We start from the raw sequence: 19265 nt of genomic DNA, 5'->3' as shown, positions 1-19265 counted from the left end.
AACCAAGGACATAGCTTCTTTGGGCCTCAGTTTTCTCATCTAAAATTAAAGAACAGAATCAGTCAAAGATCCCAAATATCCCAAATGAGGCCCAGAGGTAAGCCACTGCAATATACCCACTAGTGGGTGGTTCAAAGACTAGCTTACTATCAAATTAACAGTTATACCATATAATTCTGAGTTCTACACCAAACAGGTAAACATAGTAAGTTCAAGCACACTAGGGCTTTAAAGCAAGACCTTGTCTCCAAAGGGACTTCAAGGTTGTTTGAATATACAAGGAGGACTGCTTGTTTGTTTTGCTTTTTGTTGTTTGATAGTTCTTTCCAGCTATGCCTGGCATGGAACTCAACACACAGACCAGGCTGGCCTTGAACTCCCAGAGATCTGCCACCTCTGCCTCATGAGTGCTGAGTACTAAGAGCAAAGGTGTATGTACCATGCTCAGCTTGGGGAATGAACTGGCTATAAATGCTGCCAACAACCCTTTGATCATAAAGCCAATTGGTCCTCCATTATAATTCACATAAGCTTGCTCACTAGGACCTCCTTCCCCAAACCAACCAAACAGCAAGTCAGGCTCTCTGGAGCTGGAAACTTCTAGAAAGAAGTTCTTCAGATGGACAGCAAGCTCCACCAGAACACCACACCACAGTAGGACATGAAGCTACAAGTACAGTTTGGGGTGAGGGGACTATCCGGCAATGGATCCATTCTACATGGTCCTTTTGTAACTGTGGTCAGATGGCTCCCCAACCTGAGGCTGAAAACAAGCTTTCACATAGCCTGTGACTGGGAACCAAGAGGCAAGGTAGATGTTACAAGAGAAAGAACTGAGCAGGGCAGTCAACTCCGGAAACAGGATGTCTTCTCCACAGAAAGCTGAATTTATTTACACTGATCATGTATTCAGACTCTCAGCTGGAAAATCTCAGTTAAAATGCCAGAAGGTTCCGAGCCCATTCACAAGCTTTTCAGAACACATGCAGTTGCCATGGTAACCCTGACATTATATTTCTTGGTGTCGGACATATAAAATTACCAACCATGATGCATTTGATATATTTTGGGGTCACCAACCTATAGCAAAACCAATCTGAGTTAGAATCTAGCCCCCTTCTTAGATAAACAAAGAGGCACAGCTGAAGGCAGTGCTCAGTGCACAGAGCACAGAGCTCCATCCGCACTTGAGAAAATGCTCATCTGAGGATTTTCATCCGAGGAAAAAGAAGAACTCAGGGAACGAGACTTTATCATCTCTCATATATGGCTGGTGAGATATCCTACGCCAGATCAATGAAATTATTGTTTAAAAAAACAAACATATTATAATCCATACCTACATCTCTGAGAGTCAAGCTTGTTTACTAGAAAGCCAAAGTAAAAGCCACCCCTTCTCAAAGAACATCGTGAGTAATTCATTAGAGGATATTAGTCCATGATAAATAAGACAATCCTTCAAATGTCAAAACTGTCATTAATAAGACACAAAGTTTTATTTTAGATACAGTAGAGATCTACTCAAATCACAATTATTTACTTTGACTTGGGATATTCATAAATACTTTAAATATAAAAATTCATGACTGTGAAAGCCCCTTACCTTTGTATAACCCACCATCTGAACTCATAGATGAAAACCAAATTATCAGGCACAAACTGCAAAAGCATCTTCAGTTTCTCATTCCGAGGAAAGCCCACTGCACCAGAAACTCAGCTGCTGCAGGACAAGCCTGTGCTAGCCAAGGCATCCACAGAATCACAGAACTGCAGGTCCTAGGGCATGTTAGACCCACCATCTCCTCCTGCAGCTCACAGGCGGCAGCAGCAGCAGCCTGAAGGGGAGCGGGCGGCTTCCATATTAACAGGGCTTTGCTAAGCGCTGCATTGCAGTCTTTCTGAAAGCTACCAGCCTCGGAAGCAAAGGCGCTGGAGACAGACTCCTCAGCAGAGGCAGCAGCCTTTGGAGCCACAAGGTTTTTGGTTTTTTGTTTTTTTTTTTTTAAGGATCTTTAAGAAATGTTACAAACTTCTAGAGGTATTTCTGGATTTCTGACCCATTCCCTAAAGGCTACCTGGTTTGTGGTTTATGCTGGGGTGTTGCTGGGACAAGTGAGTGAGCCAGGTCACAATGCTGAAATGGGTGAAATGTGCATAGTGACACACAGTCTTTAATACTCAAGCTGCCTGTGAGCACTGCGCACATCTGCTATCAAAATGTCAGCTTCTAAGTCCCTGCTGAGAGGCTCTGAGAATGAACCGCAGCTTCACAGCTTTCAGTACAAAAAAAAAAAAAAAAAAAAAGCCAACACACCAAGCACGCCTAGCTCCTGTACAGGTAGCTTTCCCTTGGTCACCCAGAATAGTAAACACCACGACGTGGTCAGAGGACCTGAAATGTTAAACCACTGGCCATGCCATGGATGTCACCAACAGTAGCGGTGTTCTAGGTGACTTTCACTTTGCATTAGTTTGTTCACTCATTGACTCATCTGGTGAACGCTATGTACTACATGGAAAGGGGCTGCGGGTGACAGTTTACCACGACAGTGGCTACAGGCACCCAGTAGGACTGCAACTGGAGAGCAGGTTATCACGAGGACAAGTGCTGTGGTCAGGGAGGACAGGAGCTATTCTGCAGATCCAAACACAGGTCAGGACAAGGTCCTCTAGGAAGGATCTACGATGAAACTGGAGGAATGGGCTGGCTGGGACGCACAGTCAAGACAGCTGTATGTCCCTGTGTAGTAAAACGGACCTCAGCAAGAGCTCATGAGGTCCACTGTACTGCTGGGGCCTGAGGCCTTGGGTTTCGTTAGGGTTTCTATTGCTGGGAAGAAACAGCGTGACTACAGCAACTCTATTTTTTTTAAAGATTTATTTATTTATGTTTATGAGTACACTGTAGCTGTCTTCAGGCACACCAGAAGAGGGTATCAGATCCCATTACAGATGGTTGTGAGTCACCATGTGGTTGCTGGGAACTGAACTCTGGAAGAACAGTCAGTGCTCTTTTTTTTTTTTTTTTTAAAGAAAGAGTATTTTTTTTTTTAAGATTTATTTATTTATTATATGTAAGTACACTGTAGCTGTCTTCAGACACTCCAGAAGAGGGCGCCAGATCTCATTGCGGATGGTTGTGAGCCACCATGTGGTTGCTGGGATTTGAACTCTGGACCTTCAGAAGAGCAGTCGGGTGCTCTTAACCACTGAGCCATCTCACCAGCCCCAGTCAGTGCTCTTAACCACTGAGCCATCTCTCCAGCCCACGACAACTCTTTTTATAAGAAAAACATTTAATTGGGGCTGGCTTACACTTCATCATGGCAAGAAGCATGGTGGCACACAGACAGACATGGTGCTGAAGAGATAGCTGAGAGTTCTACATCCCAATCAGTTGACAGGAGAAAGGGTGGGACCCAGGGCCTGGCTTGAGCATCTGAGACCTCAAAGCCCACCAGCCCCAGTGACACCCTTCCTCCAACAAAGCCACACCTACTCCAATGACGCCACACCTCCTAGTAGTGCCACACCCTGTTAGGCTATGGGGGCCATTTGCATTCAAACCACCACACTCGTGTAAACTCACAGTACCCCTGAGCAGCTATGTGCACCCACAGCTGACAGGTATCAAAGCCTCTGGTATCTGAGGCTTATACCTGTGCAAGGCTCATGAGGATCAAGTGGCAGGGCCAGAGTGTGAACACAGGCAGCAGCAGCAGCACAATCCTCTCTACTGCCCCCAGCAGGCTGCTAGCTTTTGGTGATTCTGACCCCTGGAAGGAGTTTCTGTCTGCAGTGGCTGCTGCTCAGATGAACTGTGTTCCTCTGTGTACCTGTGGCCCAATATGACTTGAACTGGCAGTGGGTTGAGGTGAATGAATGAGCAAACTGAAGCTATGCTGGCCACTGCCACACACTCCTGCGGGCAACCATGAAAACAGTCCCTCTTCACCTCTCTTGTCTACCTAACTGTGCTCTAACCAGGAAAATTTCAGAAGCTCCTTTCCCATGCCCAGCAGCAAGGCCCTTCTGTCATCCCAAAGGGTCATCACACTGTGCTGTGACATGTAGTTCCATGTAGACTGCACCATGCTGTGGCTGCCATTCACAGAAGACACTATCAGTCTCACTCACAGAATCCAATGACTCCCTATGAGGTAGCCTCTAGTATCATCCTCTCCTCACAGGTAGAAAAACTGAGGCACAACGGCCCTAAATTATAGTCCAAGTGGAAGCTGGGCCAGGAGCCCAGGCCCTGGCTGTCACAGGTCATTTGCTAACCAGCCATCTCCTGCTTTAATGGATACCTACAAGGTTTGCTGACACTAACTAGGAGGGAGGACACTGGCCTTACGAAAAGTTTTTTAAAATTTTTTCTTTTTCTTTCTTTGTTTTGTTTTGTTTGCTTTTGTTTTTTTGAGACAGGGTTTCCCTGTGTAGCCCTGACTGTCCTGGAACTCACTCTGTAGACCAGGCTAGCCTCGAACTCAGAAACCTGCCTGCCTCAACCTCCCAAGTGCTGGCATGTGCCACCACTGCCCGGCTTTATTTTTCTTGTTAGTTTTTTGAGATAGGCTTTCTCTGTGTACCAGCTGTCCTGGAACTCACACTGCAAACCAGGCTAGCCTCAAACTCAGAGATCTGCCTCTCAAGTGCTTGGATAAAAGGTGTGTGCCACCACTGCCTGGGAAGAACATTTTCTAATCTTCCTGCTCTGTATCTCTTTTTCCAGGCAAGATATGAATAATGAATACAGTCCCGCCACATAGTGACACCTGGTCAGCAATGACCTATGACAGAACTGAGGTCCCGGGACCACAATCATAGCGTGTGGAAGCTGTGTGAGCACGCTAGGCTCTTCCCCCCTTCAACCACCGGCATTCTGCGAACATCCTCCACCCTTTTGGGATGCATGACTGTTGATTTGACTCACTAGTAAATTCCTGACTGACCTGGAAAACCTCACAGCGAGTAGGAAATGAGCAGAGGGACAGCAGGAGGAAATGTCTTTTGTCACCACAGTGCTTTAGAGACTCACTGGAGTAGTTAAACCCTCAGAGATGCTTTCATCAGAGGCAGCTGGGCAAATTTAGGTGCCACTCTGGGCTCTCCCCACTGAAGTCCAGTAGAGCTCTTCCTTTCAAGTTGGGGATCAAGGCCTGTGCTCTGAGGTTGTCTCAATCCCACCAGCTACAGGCAGCTGCAGCACAACGGCTCAACTTCTCCACTCATCTGGCCAGTCCCTGAAGCCCAACACAGTCAGGCCCTGTGCTCCGATCTGAATGGACTAGATCAAGTCCATGTCTTAGATCAAGCCTCCTGAGCCTCCTGAGAGCACCTACAGAGGTGGAGCCAACAGCTGGTCAGCGTACAACAGACAGGAATGGAAAGAAGCTGGCAGTGGACACAGCCTGCCCCCAGTGCTGGTGCTGGTGCAGTCTGTGGTGGCTGCTTCCTGCTGCCTCTGCTCTACACAGGACTCCAGTAAGGACATAGCTTCCCACGTGTGCACTGCTCAAGCAGCGCACCTTCCCTTCAGCTAGGATGTGGCATGACTCTCGTCAGGAGAACAGCGCCAGCTCCTCTGCTCTACACACTCCGGTGCCACTCCTTTCAAACAGCCACAACTAGAGTAACTCCAGACTCCTTGTCCCAGAAAGGACTGAGACATACACCGTCAACCCCACGGAAATGATGTGACTTCCAGCTGACAATGTGTTGTAAGGCCCCTAAAAGGACAAGCTGTCTCAAAACACTGGGCACAATGGTTATAAAATACAACTGTTAAAATCAGTCATTTTTCCAAATCTAACTTGGTTTCGACCAATGAGAGGCCTTGGAATGATCAGAATAAGATCCACCCTTCACTAAATAGCCACCCTGAAATTAATACTCTTAACTCAGGCAAATTAGCTATTATTAGTGCGCATTTATGTGAATTTGACATTATAAAACATCCCTAGAGATTTCACTTAGATAATTTAAAAAATGATTAAGGGGTTAGAGAGACGGCTGGGTGGTTAAGGGGTTAGAGAAACGGCTGGGTGGTTAAGGGGTTAGAGAGACGGCTGGGTGGACAAGAGCTTTCAGGGGATCTGGGTTCAGTTCCCTTCAGAAGATCTGGGTTCAGATCCTGGCATTCACAGGAGCTCACGCCCATCTGGCAGTCAATGTAGTACCACACGCATGCAAGCAAAACATAAAGAATAAAAATAAATCTTTTTTTTTTAAGCTTAAAAACACTAGGTGGTGACTGTCCACACCTTTAATCCCAGCACTTGGGAGGTAGAGGCAGGTGGATCTCTGTGAGTTCAAGGCCAGCCTGGTCTTCAGAATGAGTTCCAAGACAGGCAAGGCTACCCAGAGAAACCCTGTCTCCAAGAAAAGAAAAACAAGAAAAGAAAAAGAAAGAAAAAGAAAGAGAAGGGGGGGGTAGAGAGGAAAGAAGAAGGGGGGGTAGAGAGGAGAGGAGAGAAAAGCATTCATTCACTGATTTATGTCTATAATCATAGCAATACTCAGAAAGGAGAATGAAATAAGCCTGGGCTACAAGAGGCTCTTCTTCAAAAAGCAAAACTGGGGGCTGGAGAGGCAGCTCAGTGGTTAAGAGCACTGACTGCTCCTCCAGAGGTCCTGAGTTCGATTCCCAACAACCACACGGTTAACTCGTAACCATCTGTAGTTCTGTAATAGGATCCAATGGCCTCTTCTGGTGTGTCTGAAGACAACTACAGTACACTCATACATACATAAAAATAAATAAATAAATAAATCTAAACACCAACAAAAGACAAAACTGAGAGCCGCAGAAATGGCTCAGTTGTTAAAAGCACTGGCTGTTCTTCCAGGGGCTCAGGTTTGAATCCCAGCATGCACACTGTGACTCCAGCCATTTTAACACCAGTTCCAGGAGATCCAAAGTACATACACAGATTCAGGCAATACACTCATACACATAAAGTTAAGTAAACAGATGAAATAACTAAATCTTTTTATCTTATTTTATTTATTTTTAGAGCCTGGGTGTCTTGTCACACTAGTTGACTTTGAGCTTGGCTTTTAGCTGATGGTTTCTCAATTCTTTTTTTTAAGATTTATTTATTAATTTATTTATTATATGTGTGCACACTGTAGCTGTCTTCAGACACTCCAGAAGAGGGTATCAGATTTTTGTTACGGATGGTTGTGAGCCACCATGTGGTTGCTGGGATTTGAACTCAGGACTTTTGGAAGAGCAGTTGGAGCTCTTAACCACTGAGCCATCTCACCAGCCCGAAATAACTAAATCTTAAAAATAAAACAAAACAACCAACCAGACAGCTAGCTGGTAACTTGAGTGTAATTCTGTACCTGGCCCAATCATCGTCATCATCATCATCATCGTGTGTTTCTGGCAGAGTCACACCCACTCACAACGTGTCACCTACTATGTGAAATATTTTACATAATGGGAAAATTTATTGTGACCTGAAAGTTCAGGGTGTTCTCACTAAGTTACCAGAAATTACAGGTATAGAGATACCTCTCTGTTAACGAAACCAAAATCAAGAAGAGGGGAAAAAAACAAAAAACAAAAAACACCCTACTTCAGATAGACACACTTTTTGATCCCTAGACCAAATTCTTTTTGTGGCTATACTTATAATTAGTGAATTCATATTTTTAAATCTGCTGTTGGCAACATAGATGATTTAAACGTAGACACTAACTATGTTGCTAGCTGTCCCTTCAGCCAGGCAAAGCAAAACCTCGAGATCGCTTCAGAGTCTGTCTCCTGCTTCTGGGAGAGGGTCTCACTACATAGCTAAGGACAGCCACAAACTCACCATCCTCCTGCCTCAGCCTCACAGCACAAGGGTTATAGATGTGTACCACAAGGCCTGGCTAGTGAACATCAAAATGGTAACATGATTTTTCCAAGACTGTGATCTCATGTGAAGTTTCAGTAGCGCCTTCCCAAGGTACTTCACTGCAAAAGCCCTTCTTCTCTGTGGCACCTCCTGTGACACTGTACCTACTCAGCATTCCCATATACTATACTTACCGTTTTTCAATACCAATGAAAGCAGATATTTAAGCAATCACAAACCTGGAATTTCTGTTCTGTTTAAAAGCCACATGTGTAACACATAGGTACTTTTTACATTACACGACGACCTACTGTGTGTTCAAAAAGTCAGAGGGTAACGACCTGCAGCAGATGTACAGCCAATCCCATCACTCGTACCTTGGAAGTGAGTTCCCAGGAAGGGATGACTGTAAAACCTAAGACGGGGACTCAGTTCCTGCTCCCTTCTTAAACACTTACTGGTTTGGAGACGGGATCTTCTATACCCCAGGTTTGCAGAGAATGGCCTTGAACTCTAACCCTCCTCCTCCACCTCACAAATGCTCAGACTGCAGTTATCTACCACGTCCATCAAGACTCGTGTAATGCAGCTGAATAAACTGTTTGCAAGTATTAGCCATAAAGTCACAGTGGCACCTCCTTATCCTGGCAGCATTGCTTAAAGACAGAATGTACAATAAAGGGGAACTCTGTAGGGAAACTACTTTTTAATTCTGTGTATCTATTTGATGACAAGATATTACCTAGGATATTCTACCGTACATGCTACATTCACTAACTTTCTTCAGAAATGTGAAAATTTCAAAATCTTAGGTTACCTATTCCTAAGAATTGCAGATAAAGGACTGTGGTTCTAGAGCACTGAATAGAGCAGGATAAGCTCTGGCTGAGATAGGATACACTAGAGATGCAAATGAACAACACGCATGTTACTGGCCAGGAAGCAGTAGCAGTCCAGGTTGGCAAATGTGTGCGTGTACCTGGGATGCGTTGGGTATATCCCTGCCTAGCTGGAGAGACCCTCAATGGAGAGGCTGCACTTGTCTCACCCAGCAAGCCCAGCTATGGCTCGTAAGGGAGCAAGGAGCTGATAAACCACCAGGGAGGAACAGGCAGAGGGAGGCTCGGAAGGCCTCTACAGGCTGCCAGACAACTGTGAGGAGCAGGGACTGCAGTGGACTAAAGGTGTGCTATGGCAGGACACACCTCTAGAGAGTCCAGGATATCCCACCTTGAGGCCCATGGAAAAGCTAAGTGTGGGAGATGGCGGTCAGTTACAATTTGGGGGGAAAGAGACAGAGTCTCACTATATAGGCCAGGTCGGAACTTGGAATCCTCCTCTTTCCTCTTGCATGCTGAGACTACAGGCATGCATTCTGCCAACTAGAGTTTTTAAATTAATTTTTAACTGCCAATGAAAACTGTGTACATTTATGGGTTCAAACAATGTCTTGGTATATATGTTCTCACTATGAAGAGATTAGCATACCCACCACTTCATCCGCCTTTTTTCTTTTCTTTTCTTTTCTTTTCTTTTCTTTTCTTTTCTTTTCTTTCTGTCTTTCTTCCTTTTTTGTATAAATATTCAAGATCTATTCTTTTAGCAACTGCCAACGTGCATTACTCTTAACACGGCCATGAATGGACCTCACGAATATTATGCTAAGGGAAACATTCCAGATGCATTCTACACAAGCTTTAAAAAGCTGAAGCAAGGTGTAGGGTCATGGTAGGTCCCAGGGGGCTGGGGGAGACAGTCTCAGGACACAAAATTTCAGTCAGCATTGAGACCTGATTAAGCAGCATAGAAGTAAACGATGACTTGAAATAGCCATGCATGTATGGACTAATCATTAACGAAGCCTCCTCCAAGCCTTTGTCATGTTATCTTTCAAAAGGAGGAAGGACAAAGTTTTGTGGCAGTAAGTCACTGCACTCCTTCCCAGGGAGGAGGGAGGTAGAGGCAGGGGGATCCGGAGCTCCAGAGCAGCCTCTGCTACGTGAGAACCTTTCTCAAAAAGGAAAAGGAACACAGCCAGAGCTCTGCTCTCTCGATGGCTTGGTTCAAGGCTATAACTTCTGTGGCTAGCTCAACCTGTCCTCTGCTTGCTTGCTTGCTTGCTTGCTTGCTTGCTTGCTTTTTGGTTTTTCAAGGCAGGGTTTCTCTGTGCCCTGACTGTCCTGAAACTTGTTCTGTAGACCAGGCTATCCTCGAACTTGGAGATCTTTCTGCCTCTGCCTTCTGAGTGCTGGGATTAAAGGCGTGCATCACTACCACCCAGCTAGCACTTTCCACTATAAAGGCTGAAGGATTTTAAGAGAAGGTCTCATTATATAATTCAGGCTGGTCTTAAATTGTAAATCCTCCTGCCTCAACTTCTTAAGTGCTGGGGTTATAGGCATGTAATATCATGTCAGGCTAGACTTCAATGGCCAGGAAAATTACTCATATTAACTGTATAGAAAAAAAGAAATAAATCAAGCCGGGCGGTGGTGGCACGTGCCTTTAATCCCAGCACTTGGGAGGCAGAGGCAGGTGGATTTCTGAGTTCGAGGACAGCCTGGTCTACAGAGTGAGTTCCAGGACAGCCAGGACTACACAGAGAAACCCTGTCTCGGAAAAAAAAAAAAAAAGAAAAAAAAAAGAAAAAGAAAAAGAAAAAAAAAGGAAAGAAAAGAAAATCAAGCTATGCGAACAACTTTTAATCACTGCTGACTATTAGCTATTGCAAATTGTAGCTAAGAACTCTGTGCTTGGCTCGCCAGAGCCCCTGCCAGAACTAGAGCAGCAGTGTCTCTATTACACATGAGAACACGGGAAACTGTCCATGGGGAGCCATGAGCCCTGCAGCCTAGGCAGGACCCACTCCCTCCACGTCCTTACCTGGGAGGGCTGTGGGCATCTCTAAGGCCACTGCAGCAGGCCGTGTAGACCCTCCCGTGCAGAATGGAATGGCTTGCCAAGCAACTATTAAGATGCACAATTGGAGGGATATTTGGAGCAGCTGCAAAACCTCTATTAGGGATAACAAAATGGGTAAGTGAGTCCCAGACTCTTTAAGGTTAAACGCTCACCAGGGTGAGGTTTACTAACACAACAGACTACAGTAATGAAGCGACTTCTCAAACTTTTCCAACAAAGCCCCCACGGCACAGGAGAGGAGACCCTCAGGGGAAGCACTGAAGCAACTCAATTAACATGAATCCCTAGGTTCTTTATTAAAAATTCACAGAGTTTACAATGAACTGAAAGCCTTCCCCCTGCCATTCTTATCCTTCCCCTCACAGCTGCAGACAGAGAGCACGCCTTCCGCTCGCTCTACTTGCTCCTTGCCACCTCCTCCTCTCCCCCTTGTTCCAGCCCCTATTTCCCCATCACCAATGATCTCCACCCAAAAGGCTCTTCAAACTTAGCCAGTCAAACCCTGAACTCAGTGTCCTCTCCCTCCTCCCATCTGTCTCCAGCATCCCTGGTCGAATAAACAGTACTACACAACTGCTCAGCCCAGAAGGCACTCCTTTCTCACATGCTCCAGCCTCAAAACCAGAGCCAAGCAAGCACCAAGCCAAGCATCTCACTCCTGTCCTCTCCCTCTCTCGCTCCAGTCCTCATACTTCCTGCTCCTTGTGCCTGAAGCTTTCTGCTCTCAGGTCTGCACAAGGCTCCCCTGCCCTTTTCTCACCCAGTCCTAACTTGGATGCCATTCACTCAGAGCCCTGGCAAATACAGCAAGAGAGCCGGCCCCTGCTCACAGTCTCATCATGAGTCTGCCTCCTCTTCTCGCTCTTTATTCTAACAGACTCGCTGTTGGCTGCTCATTCCTTCCCTCCCTCCCTGAAACACCAACTTCAAGACGACCAGAATTTGAACATACCAAATTGATCCCAACTCTCATGGGGATGCATATATGTTTAGTGACTCTATGCAAAGCCTTATTTTAAAAATAGTTTTACTGTTAAAAATGAAAACATTCGCTCCTTCTAAAGCAAGAAGGAGACTGCATGCCGCAGAACAGCACACAAACAGGAGGACATCATTCAGTGTCCTGGCAGCTGTCACAGGAGTGCTGAAGACCACAGCACTATGTCAAGTAGAGAAAACTGGAAACAACCTAACATGTCCAACCATATAGAACTTAGTCAAGAAACCATGACACAACCATTACATAACCAACCACATTATTAAGAAAGACCTCTGGCCTCAACCGTAGACAAAGCACTATAGGCAAGTGACAAGAGCTGAAGACAGGCAACGTGGTCTTGCCTGGGGAAAGGCACAGTAATTGATTCTGCAATGCCAAATGGTCAGCCTTGGACAGGCACGCATGTAAGTAACATTATACACACCAAACAGGTTATACTGTGTACCTAGGAAAACATACGCACACGTATACACATATGTAACAGTTAAAGAAAGAGGCCATGAATTTGAAAGAAAAGAAAGGGCCAGATGACACACAGAGAAAACCTGTCTTAAAAACAATCCTCATCTGTCTGGGGGCCTAGCTTTAACTCCTAACACCTACCTGGTGGCTCCCCACCGACTGTAACTCTAGTTTCAGGAGACCGGACACCCTCTTCTGGCCTCCACAGTTAGCAGGCATACACAAGGTACTAAGACATGCACGTAGGCACACATTTGTATGTATATACATAAAATAATAATTTTTTAAAATTTGAATCATAAAATCATCCACACTTAGTATACAGTTTCTAAATGACACAGACTTTTTTAAAAATGAAGGCTAGAGACATACCTCAGTCTCATAGCTGGAGACATAGCTCAGTGGTAGAGTGCTTGCTTAGAATGCTCGAGGCCTGAGGGTCAGTCCCCAGCACCACCAAACAAACAAACAAACAAACCAAAAACCTAGGATCAAAACTGGGTGTGGTGGAACACCCTGTAATCTTAACTTGCAAAATGGAGGCAGAGAACTATGTGTTCAAAAGTAACTTCAGCTACAGGGGCAGAATGGCCAAGGATACAAGAAACCTTGTTGAGAAAAACAAAAATTAAGACAAGGACTAGAGTTTCTGTATAAACAGCGGCCAGTCATTACATGCAGAACGTGTAGTTCCCCAGCAGGAAAATCATCTCCGTTATCTCCAGCTCCTTTTTCATGAAATATGTGTCCACCCAAGACCAGCCTCAGCTCAATCTGTCACCCACAAATCATCTGAAGTGCCTCACAGTCTCTTCTCTCTGAAGCCCCTCAGGATTCCTGACACCAGGGTCTTGTCTTCCTTCTCAAATTTGATAATGCTACAGCACAGCCTGCCAGAGGGGACAGAAACGAAGTGACTCTTTGCCCATCCACAACACGGAGCCAGACAAACAGCACTGTAAACAGACAGACACCTGACCTCCCACATAAGGAGACCAAGCATTGAGCTATGACACAAGTGCGGCACCCCAACTTTACTGTCCACAGTGTGTATGCTGGAGTAATTATGGCAATACAATGCCTTGAGTTTTCCATTTCCTTGTTGGTGATGAAAGGTAACTTCAAAGCTTCTAACATCGTACAACTCCCCATCTGAAGACAGGGAGAACTACAGGACAGCTTTGGGATCAAAGAATTCCCAGGAGGTGCAGTCACTGTCCCTGCCCCTCATCACTCCTCACCCTTTTTATTCCAAAGGGGGAAGAAAAAAAAAAAACAGATGACAGAGAAATCCCCTATGCAAAAGTCCCAACTCTGCGGGAAGGAAGGCGGGTCCCTGTAAATCATCCCGCTATCCTGATGGAAAGGACGACAGGTAAGGCAGATGGACGCACAAGTGTGCTGAGGGAAGAGTGAAGGCCCCTGCAGCAAACAGATCAGGAGGCCTGAGTGCAGGGGCAGGCCCACCACAGGAAGGATGAGCCAGGAGCACAGCAGGCTGGCATCTAAGAGAATGGAAATGGTGTCAGGGTAGTAGGGCACAGCACATGTCGACCATGAGGTGGCCCTGGGGAGAGGGAAGAGCACCAGCATGACAAAAGGGCTCGTGGGAACTGAGGGACCGGATGGGTGACAGCAGGATTCAATACAGCCCCTAGGGACCAAACAGGCAGGAAGAGGAGGGGTCAGTGAGGAATGCCCTTCTGGCTGTGGACAGAAGCAACTGGTTGTGACCAGAATTCTAGGGAACGATCATGGAACACCCAGGTAGTCTCAGTTGGCCCAGTCACTCCCTCTGTAACTTTCCAGTGAAACAGTTCCCTCTGGGGATGGACAGATGGCTGGGTGGTTACAGCACTGGCTGCTCTTCCAGAGCTCCAAATTCAATCCCCACTGTATTCAATTCAATATATACCGTAGCTCACGACCGTCTGTATCTTCAGCCCCAGGGAATCTTGTTGCTTTCTTCTGGCTTCTGGAGGCACTGCATGGGGTACACAGATGCACAAGCAAGCAAAATACCTACACACATAAAATAAAATGGAAAACAACAAAAATCACTCCTCTACTGGTCTCGTTAGCTGACAGATCAACTGTGTGAGGAGCTCTGTTCAGTCTGTCACAACCCTGCCAATCCCCGCCACTGTCCTGGAGTGAGCTAGTAGGCTTCTGTCTGTGGCAACAAGCTAGCTGCCCGCACGGCTTCCTGAACACACTGTACTTAGGGCAGAGCCTAGTACATACTCAGTGCTCCAGCAGCAGGCCAATAAACACTCAGGACCAATAGCAGAACCCAGAGGGCACAAGCTCAAAACACACTTGGGGAACTTGAACCACAGCTGGAAATTTATTATCTTTCTAATAGCACCTACTCAAAAATTCCCAGCTTACTAATCTAAGTTTTGCCGTAGACTAGAGTCGTGGAAGAAAATATCCAGGTGAATGTAACAGACATCTGGCCTTCTATCCCAGGTGCTCTAACTGCCTGTTCCCTCTGCTAGCTTTATTTTATTTTTATCACATATATGCATAAACATATGTGTCTCTGCAGGTAGGAATGTACACATGAGTGCAGGGACCTGTGGAAGCCAGAGAAGTTGGGCCCCCTAGAGCTAAGAGTGAGAGGCAGTTGTTCTCCTACAAGAGTGGTTTGTGTCCCTGAACCTCTTTCTAACCCATCTCTCCAGCCTCCACCTCACCCCCACCAGTTTTAACACACACCCTGACTCCAGTCCTGCTATGTGAAAAAACATTTTTAATGCTGAAGTCACTTAATGACTGAAGATAGAATTTTCTATCAGAAACACTTCACCTCACAAAAACATTAAACCTGGGCCAGGCATAATGGCACACACTTTTAACCCAGCACTCAAGACACAGAGGCAGGCTGATCTCTATGAGTTGCAGGTCAGACAGGGCTACATACGCAGTGAGGCCCTGTCTCAAAATAAACACACACATTAGCCCTGAGTCACACATTTAACAAAAGCAAGAAAGGATGTCCTTGAATAATTTCTAGAACAAGGTTTCTCACACTGGCACTAATGAGATTTCAGACCACGTAAGTGGAGCCGAGCATGGACTGTGGGGTTTTGTTTGTTTGCTTCTTTGTTTTTGAGACAGGTTCTTATGTAGCCCAGGCTGGCCTCAACCTTGCTAAGTAGCCGAGGAATTATTAAACTTCTAATCCCCTGCCTCCATCTCCTGAGTGCCGGAATTATTGGTCTGGGTCACTACATTCAATATATGCAGTGTTGGGGATAGAATCCAGGACTCTATGCACACTAGGCAAACACAGTACCAACTGAGGTACGTCCCCTACCCCTCAAATGATCTTTTAAATAATTCGAACTATGAAGATAGGGATCAGGTAAAACGTAAGTGTCCCTTAAAGACAAGAGATGAGCACTTGGCAGGTGGGTCATGAGTTCAAAACCAGTCTGTTACCTAGAGAGTTCTTGGCCAGCCCACAGTGTGTTAATAGAACAACTAAAGACACCAGCTGATCTAGCCTCTGATGGAAGTGAACACGCACAGACAGACACACAGCATCCCAGTGAGACAGTACATCAGAGATGCTGACAATCCTTCTGGAGAATGAGTCTGAAGGAAGAGGCTGTGGGAGAGAACACATGAACTGGCCTTTTCACTGCTAAGGATGAAGACACTAAACACACCAGCCACGTGGCTGGCCATGGCCTTTGAGGCTGACAGACACAGGAAAACAAGACTGAAGACCCAGATTCCAGCACAGGCAACACTGGCTGGAATCACAAAGGTGACAGACGGGTCTCCAACAGCTACACCTTCAACCACAGCACCACCCACAGGGGCACTGAAGTTAGTGTGGAATTCTACTTGAAGAGTTTGGGTGTCCCAGAGCCCACAGAGCAACAGCACACGTCCCACACAGGCACTCTGTTCCCCCTGCCATCATTTCCATGAACACCACTTACTGCAGAAAAGTCAGAGTCTCTCACACATGCTAAATCACTTGAGACATTTCTAACATCTCAAGAAACTGTATCCGCTCACCACCTTTTATGGTACATCTATCTCAGAAGAGCCATCAAGCAAACCAGGCATTGGCGGGTCTCTTGGCCTGCCACAGTTCCCTTGACAAGGAATGGCAGTATATTGACTGAAATTTTTCATGAGAACAAAACAAATAGCCAATTTCTAAAATTTTTAAGTAAATATGCCCTTAAGGGCCAAAGAAAACTGAACACAAATAGGGACATGTCCATAAGTGCAGATTCTTCTGTGCTCAAGGAAGGTCAAAGTCCTTGCGGGTACGTGTTTAAGGTGTGGACTCTATGGTAGACACAGGATACCTCCTGTCCTAAAAGATCCATTTCAGCACACAGGAAGATTTCAGGTGTTTGTAACAGTAAAAATACACATTTACACCAGAGTGTAAAATTCACACAAGTTTTAAATAGGACCACAGAGCCCAGTATTAAGAACAAGCTAGTTACTGTAGACTGTTGTGCTCTCAGCCCTCTGAAAGGGCATAGGTCACACATTTACTGTGTCACTGGAAGGCCCCCACAGTGGGCAAATTTTGGGAGATACTTATAGTCATTTTCAATGCAATAAAAATGTCCCAATTATTTTCCCAGTCCAGGTCAATTAGAGAGTAAAGAATCTGAAGGAGACTCAGGAGAACTGAAGGGTCCAAGTCTCTATAGGGAAATCAGTAAAGACTGACCCTGTCTGTGAAGACAGGCCAAGTAAGTGCTGCTATTCCTGAGTTTTCAACCACCTTTTCAGTGAACCTCATGGGGTTCCCTCCTCAAAGACAAGAATTTTATCAATGCCTATTTTTGTGGTGTATGTAGCCATCATCAGCCGCTCAAAGAGAAATAGGCAGGGCTAGAGACGCAGTTAAACTGGAGATGTACTTAGCACGCACGAGGCCCTGGATTCAGCCTCCAGACACAGTGGCCCACATATATAATGCCACCACCCGAAAGGTAGAGAGGCAGAAGGGTTATCATCTCAAGGCTGTCTTCAGCTACACGAGTGCAAGGCCTGTTTGGGATTCAAGAGACTCTGCTGCTAATTAATTGTAAAATATGAAGCTACAAAGGCAGAGAGAAACAGACTGTTCTATAAGCAGGAGAGCTACTGGCTCTAACTCTTAGCCCCAATCCTAGCAAGAATAATCTACTTAGAGTCTCAAGTTAGTCACTAGTCTCCATTACTATTCTTGTGCCGGAAGGCCACTAGTTCTAATTAAACACTTGTGCTAAGTGATATTTTATTTTACTTGCTTATTTTGAGACCGGACATCACTGCATAGCCAAGGCTGGCCAGGAATTTGCTATGCTGGCTTCAAAATCACTGTTTTCCTACCTGGATTCCCAAGTACTGAATTGCAGTATATGCCACCACACATGACTTAGACACTTTTTTTTCATCTCATCTCTCTAAGAGGTGGGTGCTGTTGTCTCTATTTGTAGATAGAGAAACAACATACATTGTGGATGAAGTCATTGGCCCCATGATCACTGAGGTAAAATAGACTGCACCCAGCATCCACTGTTAGTCATCACACCACCCTTGACCCAGGACATCCCCAGACATGCATCATCTGAACAAAAAGAAAGCAACAAAAAGCTGAGGGCCTGCCGTCCCTCCAGTGGCTTTAATACCCAACGAGAATCCCATCTCAGTCATTCGGTAGCACTTGCAATCCTAGCCCTCAGGAGGCTACAAGAAGAGTGAGTTCCAAGGCAGCCTGGGCTACACAGTGAATTGCTGTCTTTTAAAAAACTTCCTGTCTTCTATAAAAAGCCAGGCTGGAGGCTGTACCATGAGTACAAGCCACTTTCTAGCACGTCTACTCTTGCCTTGACTGTCAGTCACTAAGTGGCTGGGGAAATGGACGCTTTCTATCTATTTGTGTTTTCCTGTTTTCTTTCTAGAAGTATTTTCCAAGCTTTTTGCTGGTAAGAACCAAGTCATATGACATTTGTCTTAGTCATAAAACACTATGACCAAAAGCAACTTAGGGAGAGAAGGGTTTACTGCCTTGCTCCTCATGGCTGGCTCAGCGTGCTTTCCTATAACAGAACACCAGCCCAAGGGTAGTATTGCCCAATGTGAGGTAGGCCAGTCCCCATCAATCATCAATCAAGAAAATGCCACACAGGCCAGTAAGGGGAGGGAGCACCTTCTCAACTGAGGTTCCCTCTTCACAGATTACTCTAGTTTATGTCAGTTGACATAAACCAGCCAGTCTAAGAGTTTTATCTCCATCACATCTAGCCAAGTGACCTTCAAAGAACAGAAGACAGATACCCATCTGTGGGTTCCATTTATTTCTGATTTACAGAAGATATTGCATTGTCTGAAAGATAAAGCCTGGCATACCAAATTTAAATGTGCTGGCAACACAGGAGCCAAGCAATAAGTGAAGACAAGAATGGAGGACTTGGGAGAGGACTAACAACTGCTTGGTGGGAGCCTCCTCCTGACTGCCTGCAGGTCTGCACACGGACCTGCTCACACTGCCCGTCCCATAGACTGTAGGACGTGGCAGCTACAGCACCACTCAGTCTCTCACCCAAGTACTGCCCGGTATGCTTCTGAATTCAGAATACTTCTATTATTTTATTTATTTACAATACAGTCATTGCCCCCCCCCATCACAGTCCCCCCTACCACAGTTCCTCATCCCATCCCTCCTCCCCCTTACATCTGAGAGGGTGTCCCCGCCAGGCCTCCCCCTTCCCTGCAGCCTCAAGGATTAAGTTCATCTTCTCCCACTAAGGCAGACCAGGCAAACCTCGGCTATACTCGTGCCAGGGCCTCAGGCCCCTGTATGATCCTGGTTGGTGGCTCAGTCTCTGGAGCTCCCTGGGGTCTGGGTAAGTTAAGACTGTTGGTCTTCCTATGGGGTTGCTCTCCCTTCAGCTTCTTCAATACTTCCCCCCAAACTCAACCATGGGGTCCCTAACTTCAGTTCAATGGTTGGTTGAGTTTAAGTATCTGCTCCTGTTTCAGTCAGCTGCTGGGATGGC

The 19265-nt window shown here is 45.9% G+C and overlaps 1 protein-coding gene across 5 annotated transcripts in view; it reads right to left on the bottom strand.

Annotated features, from left to right (window-relative positions):
* The window catches only part of Traf3 (TNF receptor associated factor 3), a 102628-nt gene that overhangs the window by 63511 nt on the left and 19852 nt on the right, over positions 1-19265 (bottom strand). The window contains exon 1 of one of the 5 annotated variants that reach the window (XM_085830690.1): positions 14153-14525. The exons of the other annotated variants lie outside the window; for them this stretch is intronic. The gene's annotated coding sequence lies outside the window, so the exon portion shown is untranslated. Of the gene's footprint in view, positions 1-14152; positions 14526-19265 lie in introns of those variants that run through there. 5 annotated transcript variants of the gene reach the window in all.

The sequence above is a fragment of the Mus caroli genome, unplaced genomic scaffold (genome assembly GCF_978045245.1).
Source record: "Mus caroli unplaced genomic scaffold, Mus_caroli_1 scaffold_14, whole genome shotgun sequence".
Classification (NCBI taxonomy): Eukaryota; Metazoa; Chordata; class Mammalia; order Rodentia; family Muridae; genus Mus; species Mus caroli.
The sequence above is the reverse complement of the archived record's forward strand: the minus strand, read 5'-3'. Positions and strand labels throughout refer to the sequence as shown.